This window comes from Macrobrachium rosenbergii, chromosome 53 (assembly GCF_040412425.1).
Source record: "Macrobrachium rosenbergii isolate ZJJX-2024 chromosome 53, ASM4041242v1, whole genome shotgun sequence".
Classification (NCBI taxonomy): domain Eukaryota; kingdom Metazoa; phylum Arthropoda; class Malacostraca; order Decapoda; family Palaemonidae; genus Macrobrachium; species Macrobrachium rosenbergii.
This window is the reverse complement of record NC_089793.1, coordinates 52,150,058-52,155,605: the sequence shown is the minus strand read 5'-3', so window position 1 is coordinate 52,155,605 and position 5,548 is coordinate 52,150,058.

Below are 5,548 nucleotides of genomic sequence, written 5' to 3'. Positions count from 1 at the left end.
TGACATGCAAGAATGATACATAAAACTGTTCTGTAATGAAACTGTTCAACTGAAAGCTCTCAACACAAAATTGTTTTCAAATGATTATCCAATAAATCTGTTATAAATTAAGTATATGCACCTAATATTCAGAACAGATTTTATTTGTTGTTGTAATTTTTCAAGTAGGAGTACAATAATCCACTGTGGTCTACTACACTTGAAGAGCTATTGGTAACGTTACACGTAGTACCATTGAACACACCAGCATTCCCAGAATCTTGATGCTCAAAACTGGAGGAGGAAGGAAGGAAGGTTCTTCTGAGGGAGAATCTGAAATCAAAGAATCTGAGTTAGGAAACTAAAGCAAAATAATAAATCAAGTTTAATTCAGGTTCCTATAAAGGTCTCCGGCCAATTAACAAGGTGTGCATTTGACAGTATCCAAATATTTTAGTCTATGGGAAATAGCTTTTTAAATCAAACAAATTGCAATAGTTTGTTTTATGGCATGGATATGTTACGTGGACCCTTAGGAACACCATATCCAAAATGGGACAAATTCGGCCATTTTGAAATAGTGAAATTCACACTTTTAGTCTGCCTGGAGGTGTCTGGAGGGTACATTTTTCAATACTTTCCCGTTTTTCTCTGAAACGGTGCATCGTACAGGTAAGAGGAATAGATATAAAAAAATAGGAAATTAAATTCTACATTTGTTTGTCTCTATACGTTGTTGCGCTAAAACAAAGTTTCTGCGCAAACAAGCCCGGAACTAGAAAGCACGTTTTTGAAAAAACTGAAAAATTCAATTTTGTTCTCACATTTCCTTCAATACCTCCTAAACTACTAATTTCTCGGAAAAACGTCATAGAGCTGGTCTTATAGAGCGAAGATTTATCATTATATTGGCCTATTTGTTTTCCTGTATATCCTAATATTTTGCAGAACAAACACACAAAAGTAAATAAACCAAAATTCAATTTCATGCAAAATATATTAAAAATAGGGGGAACAGTAAGCTATTTGCAATTGTTTGTTCCATTGCATGAATGTGTTCTTTAGACACTTAGGAATAGCACAGAAAAAAAAGGACAAATTCAGCGTAATTCCATATTCAAAATGGCGCCCATTGTCACTGACTGAGCTGAAATACCTCCTCAAGTATCCACTGTTTAATACATAAATATATAGATTACTAAAAGGAACATGATCTCAAGGAATTCATTTCAGGCATCAGATCTGGCCCTTGACCTCTATGGGTCCCTGGGTCAAATGTCAGCTGCACCTCATGTAAGAAAATAATAATATACATATCTTGGTAATTGATTTGGGGTATACACTGATTGTACCAATCATGTACAAGAATAACTATGAAATAAAATACATATCTTGGAAACTGATTTGGGATTATACACTGATTGTAATAATTATATACAAGATTACCTAAAATGAAGAACAGTAACAGGGTAACTGAATCTTCGAGGTATTTAAAAAATAATAGAAAAAATCTACAATAATTCTGCCTCAAAGATCATGCGCAATCTAGATTAGTCATGTTCAGTGTCTTCATCTATTAATGTGTTAACACAAGTGCTAGCTTGACACTGCTCACAAAACTCTGTACAGTATAACCCATGTTTTTTGCATGAACAGTGCTGAGTGTCACAAAGGCACTTGCATTTGCATCTGATTACTTTTAGTAAGGCATCAGGGGCGGGGCTGTTGTCCATCGTGCAAGGGATTAGTTTTTTCCATCTCTCTTCTATCCCCAATTATTGGGTTTAATATTATTATTTCCTAGCCAGACTTGTGTTTGATAATAAACACAGAGTGAGTGATATTTAGCTGCATCACTCGTAGGTGGCAGGTCTTTAGCATCAACACTTCTCAAACTCTTGATGACTTTGTCCCGAAACTTTTTCTTTCTCAGCTCATGAAGAGATGCGCAATCACTGCTCGAGCTGTAGACCTGAATAAGTGCTTTTTCTCCAGCCTTTTTTATTTCCTCATGAGTGGACTTGTCAGATAAAAATGGCACTGCGCACTCAAAGAGGACACTTTGTTTTTTCAACACAGCTCCCTTTCCTATGTTGTTCAGCCTTGATGTGGTATCACATCCACACACAGCATGCATGAATGGCTAATACCTACAGCATTCTTCACCAAGTTGTGAACTAATTTTTCCTACGTTCCAAATGGGGTGTTTCACGTTGGAATTTTGCAATACCATGAACAGGGGCTGACTGTTAGGCTTCGTGTGATGACAGTAGCACCAATATGTCAGCATCCTCTGCTATGACATATGTGACCTTGCTAGCTGCCTTGATAACTGCCTCCTGCACTATCAGAAGATCTTCATCTCCCTCGGCACACTTGGTGGATACCCCATGCTCCTCCAGAGTTTCAGACAGAAGTCAATAAATCTCTGTTTATTTTTCCGATTTGCCAGAAACGTTTGCCATATTTTCAAGCTGGTCTTCGTTTTGATGCGCTGCACATGCTTTGAACAGCTTCACTTCATCACATGACAAACAAAATATGACAAACAAAATCCTCTGCAGCTCAAATCATCAATCAGTTCACTCAAGCCATAAGCCCAGTGGATGTGCATTGCTAATGCGAACTGCATTGCACCATGATGGTTCTTGGCCGGCATTGTTGCATGATGCATTGTTCTAATGCTGCAATCTTCAAGTCATCATTTTCTTCCTTTGAAAATTTCAGCAAGGAACATTCTGAGTGAAAAAGGGACAAAATTCAAGTTTCGTTCAGTATCACCTATCCCTGAAATAGATGGGCATTCTTCTCTATCGTCCTCAATACCGTTGATGTCCGATTTTATCAAAGCCACTGCTGCTGTCAATATAGACATTTTTCTACTCTCTTCACTATCTCCATGTTTCTGATCTTCGTAGAATTCACTGAGAATGCTAGATGCTGTTTTTCTTAATGTCACTACGTTGCTGTATTTTCCTACGTTACCAAAAATGAGAGAATTTCCAAAATAATCCATGAGCTTCCGCTTCAGGTATGGGATGCTATATGGATCTTGACAAAGGTTACCCACGCTCGTTTGTTAAGTCTGAGAGTGTTGCGAGTTCTTCCTCCTCTTCTATAAACTGAGCAACAACAATCTGAAACGCCTCCTCTCTGGATACATTGCTTTTCGACCACTCTTCTCCTTTCTACTTTTTCTTGTAGGTCTAAGTCGTATCTGGCCGGCATTGTTCTTCCAGTTCTGAAATTTCCGTGCACACCTTGTGATCTATAGCATCAGCTGCTGGCAAGTCTCTTGCAAATTCAGCTCTTGATTTGACATCATCAGCTCACTCGTCTCCACGCTCCACACAAGACCTTAGAATGGCATCTTGACAGTTCCAAGCTGACACTCGAAACACGTCTTCAAGTGGGAGTCCGTCCGCATCACCAGCCTTCACTGTACAGTAAAGACAATGAGTGGCATTGTGGAAAGCAGGCTTTTTCGGTCTTAACGATGGTGAGGGAAGAACGTTTTCTTCCGTCTGCTACGTCTTTCCCGTCTGTACGTTTGTGCCTGCGACGAGAGTGGACAAGCTGGCCTGCTTGAACAGTAATGGAAGAGCCCTCTTTCCATGCTTCCATTGTTGATTGTGGTTGCTGTCTTTTCACCAATTTGCACTGTCCTCAGCATCCACAGCACCACCACAGATTACAAACATGGCCTTAAGTTTATCTACCGGTTCATGCACGACTACCAGTCAAGAGAAATATTAGTAGTCCGTAAATAGTTGATTTCTAGTTGTAATATATGCATGAATATAATAAACTGAGCAAAATTTAATTTTGTTATTGCATGTCATTAGTAAGTCAACAATTTACTAAACTGAACACATTAATAATGTCTTGAATGGTTTGCTCTACATAACCTAAACAATTACACAGCATAGGCGATTCCAGTGCGGATTTTGTAAACGAAAATCAAAGATCTGAACCCTCGCTTTGGTGAAGTAAATGTTACCCTCTGACACAGGGGTACCCAGACGTGATGCTTGAAATGAATTCCATATGATCATGTTCCCTTTAGTAATCTATATATTTATACATTAAAAAGTGAATACCTGACATTTTTCAACTAAGTCGATGAGAATGGGTGCCATTTTGAATATGGAATTATGCAAATTCACGATGGCTGAATTTTTTATTTATTTTTTTTTTACTCTGCTATTCCTAAGGGTCCCAACAGCACATTCATGCAATAGAACAAACTATTGCAAATAGTTTGACTGTTCCCCCCAATGTTAATAAATTTGGATGAAATTGAATTTGCCTTTATTTAATTTTGTGTGTTTCTTGTGCTAAATATTAGGATATACAGGGAAACAAATAGGCCAATATAATGATAAATCTTCAATCTTCAAGACCAGTTCTATGACATTTTGCTGTGAAATCAGTAGTTTGGGAGATATTGAAGGAAATGTGAGTACAAAATTGAATTTTTCAGTTTTTTCAAAAAACGTGCTTTCCAATTCCGAGCGCATTTGCTTAGAAACTTTCAATTTTAGGGAAACAACGTATAGAGAAAAACCTGTGTAGAATTTAATTTCCTATCTTTTCGATATCTATTCCTCTTACCTGTACGATGCACCGTTTTGGAGAAAAATGGGAAATTGTGGAAACATTTACCCTCCAAAGAGACTAAAAATATGAATTTCACTGTATCAAAGTGGCCAAATTTGTCCCATTTTGGATATGGTGTTCCCAAGGGTCCTTATAACATGTTCACGCAATAAAACAAACTATTGCAATCAAACTAAACAGTGACCAGACAATGCTTCAAAACATTCCTGAGGCAACAATGCAACAATAGACTAACAGTTAATATTGACTTCCACCCTCTCACACCTGTAAACCTTCTTAGCTTAACATTACAGTATAACTTATGAAGATATCCTCATTAACAAATCAAAGGCCAAGAATAGAAAATGCGAGAGACCAGCATAAGAATTCTGTGGGGTAACACCAGGAAGGGTATACAGTACAGTAAATTCTTAATTATATGTGATCCAGTTATACATAACACCATATCTACAGATGGTGCAGACAGTAAGAGCAAATAGTAAGGGTGAATTGAGCAGCAATTTCAAGGGAGATAAAAGTTTACAAATAAGTTTCACTCAATGCTACTGTAGATACAATACACGAGTCGCTATTAAGACCAACAACACTGATGACATTCTTGGGAGGTGCGCGCTACATTTCCTCAAATATGAGGCACTTTTTTCAGAGCCATAAGACCCAGAGCTTTTTACGAAGGAGCATCTTTCAGTGCAAGTTGGAGAAGTAGTAGGATTAAAAGAGTTTAACCAGACCACTGAGCTGACTTTCAGCTCTAATAGGGCTGGCCCGAAGGATTAGGATAAAATACCACACATAGGCTCACGTTCTCATACTGTAACATACACACAAGTACATTTACTCATGCACATCAAAAAGGTATATCAAAATTCATTAGTTAAGTAATATTTAAAAAAAGATTTAAATTTAAATTCGACAAATGCCATGTTTTTGTGCCTTTATTATTTACTTA